Here is a 12,248-nt window from a genome sequence, read left to right on the forward strand (position 1 = left end):
AGAAAACTGCATAAGTATTACCACAATAACATTTAGCCTTTGATGTGTACTTGTCTTTACCACATGAGTCTAAATACAACCAAAACAAGTTCCCTTGGCCTTAGATACTTGCTGAATAAAGATAACAACGTCCAGACACTTTAGAAAGAACAGAAAACCTCCATATAAACTCATCTGATCTGTGGCTCCAGCGGATTAAGTAATGCGTCCCTTTATGTTGGGAACTCAGCACAGAATATGATTACTCTGCATATGAATAGATAGCTTTTTTAAAAAAAAATCAGCTTTGAAAACTGTAAAATTAAGAAGCAATGTCCTTAATTACATATAAATTATATGATAGCATCACTTGAAATATAACTGTACAATAACTTCATATTTCGCCAAAATATAGTCCCAAATGTTTTGGACACATAATAAAATCCAATTTACTTTTTACAGTTTTTCAGCAAAGTACACATAGATGTTTATGAACCACTATAATTCAGAATAAGAAAAATGAGATTCCTTGTGATAGTGTTATATAATATCGAGTAAAATTGAATTTTTACTGATTAAAGATTCAGTGTTACTTTCAAATTTCAGTGTTAAGCGAAGTTTAAAATTTTCTTACTAATGAAGACTTGGCAAACTATATAGTGTACTATTGAGGTAACTGTGATTAATACATTTTTCAACCAAGAGGCTTAAGAATGACAACAATTAGTATTATAAAAACATTAAAATATTCTATTTCTCTAATATAAGCACAGAAGACCTCATTAACCTTAACTTGGCAGTGCTCAAAAGCAAAATCTTTCTGTCAACCAACACAGTTTTCTACTGTTCTTTCATTAAGCTTAGAACATGAAATCAGTTGACATTGAAGGAATAAAACATGTCTATAATCTAAATTATATCGGAACATGGGTGCAAGTTGTATAATCTGAAAGTTACCGGAATAGAGAGAGAACACGCATTTGCCACTTCTCAGGGCTCAGAGCTGAGAACGGAGAGAACTGATCATCAGCTTTTAGCCAGAAGCAAACTTGCACACAAATCTCAAGAGGCTCTCTGCTTTCCCCTCCTCTCTTTCTTCTCTCAAGTGAGGGGAAAAGTAGCTCTGCCCCTTCTTAACTTGCTTTGACATGCACAATCAGCTCATACTTTTTACACTGTGACATTAACTTGGCTTAAATTACATCCTGGGTCAAAGAAAATACACGCTCTGAATGGCCAAATCTAACCTTCTAATTCTCTTCCTCTGATACTGCTATAAACACCTTTTTAAGTGTATGTATCATGTGATTTAATCATGAATGCAACACACTGCAAAGTACTCTCATACATCAGTCAAAGTGTCAGTGAATCTTCACCCAGCCTGAGACTAGATAACTCAGTCAGTTCCAAACAATAATAAAGAGGCCAAGGCCACGTGCCGAATCCCTTGAGAGGCAGATAATTTCATTTTGTTGCCTAGTCACGCATCACATGCCTTACTTGGCCAGCCGTCCTGCAAATGCCTGCCCTTGGTCACAAAGGGTCCTCACCTACGTGCGTGACGGGGAACTGGATGGCGGGTCAGTGCCGCCATCTTTGTATCTGAAGAACTTACAACGACCTTTGGCGAAATGAAGAGCTACAGTTTAGAAGGTGTTTCTCATATTCTACGTAGGTTATTTTACCAAACAACTTACACCCACAACCTCATTCTCTAAGCCATAAAAGACAGATATTATGATATAGATTTTAAATATGAGGGCCCAGAGGCTCAGAGTTGGTTACTTATGTTAGGTCAGATGGCTGGTAAATATTGGGTCTTGGATTCCAATTCTGGTTTGTCTGGATCCAAGGTCCAATTTCCTCTCCATTGAACAGCAGGCCAAGCCTTTCTGTGGTCAGTGGGTGAGGAGAATCCTATTTCCCGTCTGACGGATGCCATGGTGTAGATCTAGGCAACAAGCAATAACTAGTTGTAAAATGTGCTTCCTAAGAGTTTAATAGGCTGCGTTTCTAAGTGTGCTTACGGAATGGCTACAGCAATCAGGTAACAACAGAAATCTCTGGACGTCTCCTCTAATTCATTTACCCAAATAAAGCAAACGCCTTTCCAAAAATAAGACACAGGGTATTTTTCCGTCTTCTATTAAAACTGTAAGTTCAAAATATAAAAGGAAACAAAATGAAACCATCAGAAAATTCTGCCTCATACAAAATTTCTCATAAAGTTTAAATATACTGAACAAAGTGTACTATGGATTTCACGATGATAGAGACAATCAAAAGCAGATGACGGCCTTACTAAGAACTTGTCAAATACCTTTGTCCCAACACAGCAAAGTGCTTAGCAGCTAATAAATGTTCAGTACAATTAAATAAATGGGCTAAAATTACCTGGTGCAACATAGATGACTAATCTATTAATAATGACTTCATTTTGTGCTCTGCACACACACCTGAAGTAGTTTGTCTTTTTCAAAACAAGGTGGAGGAACAAAAATTCAATAGTCATTTGTTTTATATACTATTTTCATATAATGCCAATATGATCATAAGACTCAGTTTTATACAAACAAATGATTATAACCTTTATTATATAAACATACCATTAACGGCACCAAGAACGCTACGTTTGAAAAGCTCCCATGTGTATAATCAGTATTTTTACTTAGTATTGTTATATAAAGTTCAAAAGTTAAATAAAGAAATACAAAGAAATATCTAAGCTTGATATGTAAAAATCATGTTGTCAAGAAAGTAACTTAACATAAGATCCATAAAAATTAGAATTGGCAGGAGTGTGAACAATATATTTTGTACTTAATTTGTTTGGTTTTCTTATTGTTACTACAGTATTAAATCCTTAAAAAAAATCACTATCCAAGTAATAGAGGCAGCTGTGTTTATCACATAAACCTCTGAGAAAAGAAAACCCAAATGCACAGACTTGCCCACCACGAGCACAGGCAAGAAAATGGCTGAAGGTGACTAACCTTTGCCAAGGTTACAAATTCTCAAGAGTAATTCCAAAAATGTGGTAATATGAGGGTTTTTTTTTTAAATTCCAGTTTCCAAAATTCAACAATTTGGGCACAAGAAAGAGAGAGAGGAATAGTCTCAGGGGAAAACCTTGATAAATAACATGTGTGCTCCTGGAACAGGTTATTAGTTCTGCATTTGAAACATGACAATGAGTTCCTGGCAAGGAATCTGTTTATAACATTATTCCCAAGTTCCATGCAGTGTTCGCACATTTCCCTTGTGAGATCTGATTTTTTTTGCATTATGACTAAGGAGTGAAAACTGAGTTAATGGGAAAAACCCAAGTTTTTTCATCTGAATAAAAAGTGCAAGAAATTGCGCAGAGCAGAAAACTCATATATATACATACACACACACACACACACATTTGGGTGAGAAAAAGCAGTGAACTAGTCAAAAGACACTAATCAAATGCCTCACAAACACAATGGAAATCTTTTAATGGATTGTCTCATTTGGATAATTTTTTTTCCCTATTCTTTTCCTGGAAAGAGTACTGTAATCTTAACATTCACTTAGCATAATTGACTGTGATCTCATTATTTTCTGAATTCTAGAGTTATAATGGAGTTTGAAATCAGCATATAATAGAAGAAAACAACCCAAATTTATTTCCGGAGTTAATTATCCCTCAGAGTTATAATGTAAAAAGAAGTCTTTTTTAAACCTCGATAAGCATAAAAGGAAAAAAGGCTTTAGTTAAATCTGCTTTCATAAAATAATTCCTCTGAGGTTTCAATACACCACAGGAAAACATAATGGAGGCAGAGGGGCCCTAAACACAAAATATACGAGCATTCTACCATTTCAACAGACTGCCCTCTTTTTGCTGATGACAGTGGCTCACTAACAGAACAGAATTACCGTAAGCATGTTTTGAGTATAGGGAGCATTTAAGACTGTTCCTTCTAATGACTATAACTCAATAAGAAAAAGTAAAAAAAAATTCAGAACTCAAAAAAAAAAAAAAAGCTGTTCCTGTTTTGACTGTTATCCAGTCAGTAGATATACTCATCCAAGACAGGAAACATGTTGAGAGAGAGAGTCCTTTGAAAACAGCCTCCTCGCTCAGAACTTCTGATTCCTCCTCGCTCCCCACCATCAACCCCAGCACACACATGGCCTCCAGCTTTCTGTTAAACGCACCAGCATTTGCCAGTGACGCAGCTCAAGCTCAGAGGCAGCAATGCCATCTCCCCTTCCTCACCATCTAGTCAAATGACCAATCCTAGTAGGTTCTGCTTCCACAAGGAGTCAAATCCATCTCCTTCCCTTCTCTCCCACAGGCACCATTTTACTACAATAAATTTTGTGGCTTTCCAATTATTATACCAGCATCCAATTTCTTTACCTGAACAAAGCCTGAATGTCTTGGCCAAATTTGGACAGTTCGTACAAGCTCAGGCCATGGCACACTACGAGGCCAGTAACCCCTCAGTGACGCTTTCCAACACTCACATTCCATGGCCACATGTGTGCAGGCCGTGCCTTCACCTCTCTCAAGTCTTTCAGAGATAACAACAAACAAAGGGGGGAAATTATAATCTGTGGCAGCTTTTCTCAGCTGGCGTTATCGGAACCATTGAACACAGGGAATGATTTGAGTTACCATTTTCTCAGTTCTCCCAGTGATGTTACATAAACATTACTCACTTAAATCATCCTGTTGGTCTCTGATTTCCCTGTGTGGACGCGACTCTCTTGGCATCATTTTACTGCTAAAACCGTCTAAGAATCAGCTGAGCTGTAATCTTTCCATTGGTGGAGGGTTTGAAATTTTGGAAGAATTACCAATATGTGACAGAGAATCACAAAGTGAACAAATGCTGTTGGAAAAACGGTGCCATAGACTTGCTCAAGGCAGGGTTGCACAAGACTTCACGTTGTAAAAACATGCAATATCTGAGAATCTCAATAAAATGAAGCACAATAAAACAAGGTATGCCTGTAGTAAGAATCAGAGCAGAGCCAGGATGTGAACCCACATGCTCAGGATCCACAGTCTGTGCTCTTAACTAACAAAGAATAGGCAGGGACACCATGCATCCAAAAGGAGCCACAGAACAGATTACAACCTACCTCGACCATCATATGCTTAGCATGGGACAAAAATGAACACCTCAAAGGGGCAAACCCCCAAGAACTGACCTCATTTCACCCTGGCACAAACCACTCTATTCTCAAGCTTCCCCTAATCTCAGTGTCAGTCGGGTTGCTATAGTAAACTACCATGAACTTAATGGCTTAAAACAATGCAAATTTATTATCTTACAGTTCTGGAGGTCAAAGTCAGAAATCTTACTGGGCTAAAATCAAGGTGTCAGTGGGAGGCCAAGGGAAGAATCTGTTTCCTTGCCTTTTCCAGCTCCTAAAAGTCACCCACGTAACTTGACTTGTGGCTATATCCTCCATCTTCCAACTACCTCGGTCGGGCTGAGTCCTTTTCAGGCTTCCACTTCTCCCTCATTCATCAGGTCCCTGGTGATTACACTGGGCCCATACACACAAGCAGAAGGATGATCACAAGGTCGTTTGAAGAGCAACCTCAATTCTCCTTCACCACGCAACCTAACATTCGCAGGGTGAAGGGACTGGGATGTGGGGAGCCATCAGTCTGCCTTCCTGGACACACCATGCTGTGTACATGAACTTGAGATTAAAGACAGAACATAACCATGCAGTCGGTCTGGGCAGTGTTCCGGACAAACGCACAATACAACTTGGTAAATTAATCACTCTACTCTTATAATTAAAATACGTAGCAATCCAAATACAAAAAGGAAACTTGGCCAATTAAATATAGCTTCTGACAAGAGCATGGACTGGTTATAAGGACATCTGACTGCCAAGTCCCTTTCTCCCTGGTGACGCAGCCTTGAGCAAGGCGCTGACGGTGCTGAGCGCTGATGTCTCATCTGTACGGTGGGGGCAATAACCCCCGACCTGCTTGACGCCAGGATTGTATTGAGGATCAAATTAGATTAAGTTTTTATGAATACTACAAAGAAAGTTTGAACAGAGAAGTCCCAATAAAAGCATTTTTGTTCAAAATATAATGATTTTTAAAAGGGTGCAAATGACAAAGATAAAGAATAAAACTCTATTACTACAGCCTCCGCGTTTATTTTAAAACCAACATTCATACAAGTAATAATAACATAATTTGGTTGTTATTACTGAAATTTATCTTTTACTATCTATAAAGGAAGGGCTTATGTTCAGCTCTATTTTATACACGGAGACATTGGAGCTTACTCTCTTGCCCAAGATCACACAGAAGGTGGAGTCACAGAAGGACTAGAGGCCAGAACGGCCAACTTTAAAGTCTGTTCTATTTTTGAAAACGGATTTAAACACCAGACAAGCCAATATTCCCATTCACATTAAGATCCACTAATTCCACAAGCGGCATGACTTGGAGTGAGCAGACAGAAGAAACCGTATTACACGCCGAGGGCACTTACACGGCAGCTCTGTTGGCAGAGTCCTCCGGTCCTTTGGTTTCCAAGATTCCCGTGTCTAAGGTTTCACAGGAAAGCATCACATCTTAAGATTGGCTCCTAAAAGAATCAGAGATGAGAGTAAACACCTAAGTACTGAGATGCATGCCAAAAAAAAAAAAAGGTCTCTAAATCCAGCTCCATCTTTGGATAGCACGTAGCTTTATTGCACTGGCTAAAACTGCTGTCAGCCTTTGCTAAAGCTCCAAGGTTTTATTTCAAGACCCTCTTTCGATATGGGCAGATTGTTTAGTTAAATCACTTCACATCACCACTAACCCGTGCTCACTATGGTACCTGCTTTTCTTCGTGCCTGCCCTTACATTTTCGGTCCGAAATCATACTTTCCGAAGTGCACAGGAGTGCCTACAGAAACATCAGAGAGAGTCACTTCAGTCCAATGTATTTGGGACTTCAAAACAATTACTTGTCTTTAACTTTGAGAAGACTTTTTCTTCCACCTTTGGTAGGATAATGAATAAATGTGTATATGTATATGAACATTCATAAAGCAGTAACTTGAAATTTTTACATAAATACATTAAAACTCTATTTACATTAAATTTATTAATTTAGAAAACTGAAGTCGGTTAATTCTTGTAGAATGCTAGCCTAGTGTCTGGCAACAAAATAAGAAAAAGAAGAATACAATAATTACAAGAATTATTATTTCTGCTACTTAAGACAGTGAAAAACATTAGTTTGTATAGATGAATAAATATTAGATCTTTGCTGATTCCTGACTTTAAAAATACAAGATTTACTTGACTACGTAAGTCCTGTTTGTCTTATTATTAAACCAATGTAATTAATAAACTCTTGGATATGATCCAAAAAAAATCAGATTGTTTTCAGTAGCAGAGTGCAGTGCAAAGATTATTTAAATATGGTTCACAGGAGCAAAGACTAAGAGGAGAGAATGGAGGTAACACAATGTCATTGAGATAGGACCTGCAGTGTTACCTGGCGTGACCAGAGAACTCTGACATTGTCATCTAAAATGGAAGGAATTTTAGCCTGGCAGGCAATATGCTGACTGTGGAAGTTCCAAGACTATAATAAGCAGACTAACTATGGACACATAACTGTCTCATTTAGTAAATATCCCATGGAAACTGGTCAATTCCACATGCAAAGAACTTCCCTGTAGTGACAAATTCTTCTGAATTCAGAATCAGCACTATAATATATTTTACAAAATTACTGGAATTATACCACAATAAGTAAAAGTTATATGATAAAGTTAACATGTCTAAGGACATAACATCTTACTACAATTAAATTAATTTCTTGCTTCACTGACCACCACTGAACTACATAATTATGAATTTATTTCATTTATAGACACGATGATATACCGGTATTTTTGTTATAATCCACTCTATCTGCATAATTACATTCCTTACTCCATGCCTAAAAAGCAATGTCTCTCTTATTTTGATTCTCATGTGAGATAAAATAATGTTTCTAAATTTGAGAATTATGAGATAAGGAAGTTTTTTTTCCCTTTTCTTTGTATCTTAACAATAAACTTATTTTAACAACTTGAATTTAGAAAATCACAGATTTTACTCTAGAACATCAGAATATCAGAATTAATTTTAATTTACAGCATTTTGTTACGCAGAAATGGAGCAGCAAGAGTTTTCTCATTTGTTTCAATGTGCACCTTTACTATTATTATTTTGTTTAATTGAAATATAGTTGATTTACAATACTGTGTTGGTTTTAAGTGTACGGCAAAGTGATTCAGGTATATATTTTTTCTCAGATATTTGTCCATTATAAGTTATTACAAGATATTGAATATAGTTCCCTGTGCTATGCAGTAAATTCTTCTTGCTTATCTATTTTATATGTAGTAGTTTATATCTGCTAATCCTAGACACCTAATATTATTTTGTAACAGAAACAAAGACACCTTAAAAGCTATGTGTTTGAGAGCTGGTATGTTTTTCAAAAAAGGACTAATTTGACGGTTATGATCATATCCATTAAATAAAAATTTTTTTTAAAAAAAAGAAGTTGTTAAAATGAAGTAAAATGCTTTCTGTTTGTTTTGGCATGCCTTTTGACCTTCTGGGTAACCTTCATCTTGTACAAAAGCTAGCCTGTGTGACCTTCTGAAACACGCACGTCTAAATCACAGATAAGTTTCACAAGGGCGTTTACTTACTGAAAAAAATAACTTGTGTTGTAGCTCTCTTACTATAAAACCACTGCCAAAAGCTTAGGCGTGCTTCTAGAAAAGTCCAGAAGCTAAAAGAAATTCCTTGATCCATTATACTGAAAATCAGCACAAAGACCCCTGAAAGGTTATGCTAATATCCAATCTCTTACTCAATTATCAGGTAGAAAAAAATATGATATTTTTAATTCTGTTAATATCAGAGGTTATTATTTAGATCATTTAAATGGGCGTATTTTTTAGAAAGTATGAGCAGCTATTTATTTTAATATTCCACAGTGTCATAAAGTTCTGTGTTCAGTGTTTGGTCATCTCAGACTTAACAGACTTAACGAATTTTAGTTGCAAGTAAAATGCATTACCTGGAGTTCTTGATCTTTTTAAACTCATGCACTAATTTTAATTAAGACATAAATAAAATGTATTTTCATAAAAGTGTTTATTAAAGGGGCTAAGAATGTGTGGTGTAGAGGAGGGACATATTATTCATGTTTACACATAGTTGGTTATTACCTACTGAGTGATAAAAATGAAAAATTATATCAGCTAAACCAGAGAATTTTATTGATATATTTGACAAAATGAACGAAGTCCTCCAAAAATAAGAAACTGTTTCAGAAAACACAGTAGAGCTAAAAAGAATATTTAATACTATATAAACCCACACTCAATTTTTCAGAAGAAACAGCAGATAAACCTACTCTTCTGGGAGAGTTTTTCCCTTTAACTTGACAGCATCATCCAATCATGTCTGTATATATTCAGTGTTCATTAGGGCTTAAGAAAAAGTTCCATGAATGAATTATTCACTAATACCTCAATCATAAGCCCCTACTTTATGACAGCAGTTAGCATCAGTAATAAAGAAAAAATAACTGAGAACCCACCTATTATTTTCTTTTAAATCTCTTTCTCCTTTCCTCTCCTCTCAAGTGCAGGAAGCATGTTTGTTTTGGAAGCAACTAGCAAGCACTACAAACGGAGAACTTAAAGCGGGTGATAAACGATCAAGGCGAAAATGCAAAATCACATCAGCTGAGAAGTGGCTGACTGCCCCAAGGCTGAAGAATGTGAGGGCGTTAGGGCAAAGCTAGAGTAACATTCCGTCTGCTGTTAAATGACAAGCATGAGACACCACGTCACACTCTTCGACATCCAAAAACAACTCCACTGTTTTACGTTTACACAACCACCAAAGGTGATCTTTGAAAGTCAAAGGAGGCAGATTCTCCAAAGCTTTGCTGCATAAAACCACAGAAACACTCATTACAGCTACTGCATGCACCCATGTTCACGCCTGAATACAAGAAACCCCGCTGCAGCCCTGAATAAGTAATGTATAAACAAATGCAACAAAATTGCATAAGTGACATCTAAGGCAAGGACTTAAACCATCTTAGGATAAACATGAGAAAACAGGAGGACAGAAATCTGTGCTTGCAGCTACTGAATGCACAATCCTTGTTCAGACATCTCCGTTATGGCGATGTAAATCGTCTGCCCTTCTAACTGAGGAAGTCAAAGATGAAAGACGGTGGTATTGAAAATAAATATGATTTATTTAGTATCGTGCTGAAAACTAACCATGAAGTGGGAGAAAGCCAAACACGTTGCAAAAGCACGTCTTAATCAGCCTGTCTTGTGTGTGCGCGTGTGCGTCATCAGCCTTAGTGTACCGTGTTTCCACGATGCAGGTGGAGGGGGTCCTGGGGGCAGCCGGCAGGGGGAAATGTGAAAGAAGCAAAATGTATAGGAGCTTTCATTAGCTGTAGTCTTCCCAACAGCCACATTTACATTTACCTATTATCCTATGAAACAAAGTGTGGCGTATGAATAGGGTGGACAAATACGGTGTGGTGTTCTTAACAACGTGCCTCCAAGAACCCCAACCAGATGGAGTGTAAGTGACCAAGGGCCCCAGTGGCTGAGCTTTAAAACCCACTGTTGGATTTGCACAGAAGCCACACTTTCCACAGGCTGCCCCCAGCCTGCGCCTGAGCACAGCAGGGACACGAGAGCAGATGGGTCCTGGGGTAGACGGGACTCCTCCGATGACTGCTTTCAGCCAGGGGGGGCTCCCACTTAGCATTGCCTAGTGTATGCTGGATGTTCAACAGTTATCTTTGGGGACAATAAACCATGGTTATTATTGAATTGTCAAAGCCCAGATTGCTGCATAAACACCAAAAATTAAACTCAGCGTGAAGCTTGGTTTTAAGGTGATTTTTTAGCTTCCTAACGTAATTTTCGGAAGCTGAAATACAGTAAATGGGTTCAAAAACTACAGAGAGACGGATTTTTGTTCCATGTGAATATAGACTCTGATAGCAGTGTTTAAAAGTTAAACGGGCTGCTGAACTCCTCTCAGTTACTCGCTGATGCTACCAGCAAACCCCATTTTATAGGACAGGGAACTCTAGGCTTGGAGAAGCCAAGTTTTCAGGAGCCAATATTCCAGCCTCAGTTTTGCTCACTCTTTCCACAACTTCCATGCAGTTAGACACTTTATCTTGCACGACAAGAACCTGAATGCTTGGACTATGTGATGTGTGAAAACAACACGGTCTTACCTAAGCACGCTGATAACTGCAAGACAAATTAAGAAACTTAAATGAGGTCTGTAGATTTGCTTGTTCCACAATGTGTGAAAAAGAAAGATGGCTCATGGAAAATAAAAGAGACACAGTATCATCAATGGATTTTCTCAGAAAATTCACCCAGTTTTACCACTGGAAGTGTTTTCCACTTGGTTCCTACTCTCCACCTTACCACACCCCTCTGGGTGTCCTTCCCACTATTTCTCCCTGCATCCTCTAGAGCTCCCATTTTTTAAAAATAAACAGATTTTCTAATTTCTAACCTAGATGTTAATTCCCTATCTTTAGGCCCCGAACAGAGGCTGGGCATAATCCTAGTTCCATTCTATGTCTGATTATCATTACTTTTTCAGCTCATACAAAGAAACCTTTCTTCATTTAAGTTCATACCTCCACGCTGTAATACCCAGAAAACTAGAATCTACCAGCCTTCAGATCATTTCTTCAAAATCCATTTCTCTTCACTCCAACGTTCCCACCATAATCAATATTCATGATCAATACCCACGCACTGTGATCAATAACCTAGCCAGAAAGTTCACCACCTCCACTTACACTCTCATTTCAGTAACTCACTTCCAACTCGAAGCTCATGGCCACTTTGAGTGCCTGTACCACTGGTGTCTTCAACATTGACATTCTACTTTCCCATTAGTGTCCCATCTTTTATGCAACATTAAAAATGTCATTTCCATCAATCTTGTTCTGGAATCTTCTTGAAATCTCCCACTGCTTTGCAACTTACATTCTTCCCCCAAACTGTCAGTCCTTTTCTAACCCCGGTATCTACTCAGCTGCAAGCTGATTGTCATTCAAATCCCAGTTCTGCTACTTATTGGTAAAGCGTCTCGGGAAAAATTACCTAAGTTCCTCAGTTTGTTTCTTAACAATGGGAATAATACGTCTATTTCCTAGGAAAGAAGGGAATAAAAGTGGCAATGT

At 37.8% G+C, this 12,248-nt stretch overlaps 1 protein-coding gene across 5 annotated transcripts in view; it reads right to left on the reverse strand.

Annotated features, from left to right (window-relative positions):
- Positions 1-12,248, reverse strand: part of SLC16A7 (solute carrier family 16 member 7) — a 143,116-nt gene that overhangs the window by 88,769 nt on the left and 42,099 nt on the right. For 3 of the 5 annotated variants that reach the window (XM_072972492.1, XM_072972493.1, XM_072972494.1), the window contains exon 2: positions 6,486-6,581. The gene's annotated coding sequence lies outside the window, so the exon portion shown is untranslated. Of the gene's footprint in view, positions 1-6,472; positions 6,582-9,596; positions 9,820-12,248 lie in introns of all 5 variants that reach the window. The other 2 variants (XM_015250334.3, XM_072972495.1) reach the window with 2 other exon arrangements.

Source organism: Vicugna pacos, chromosome 12 (assembly GCF_048564905.1).
Source record: "Vicugna pacos chromosome 12, VicPac4, whole genome shotgun sequence".
NCBI lineage: Eukaryota > Metazoa > Chordata > Mammalia > Artiodactyla > Camelidae > Vicugna > Vicugna pacos.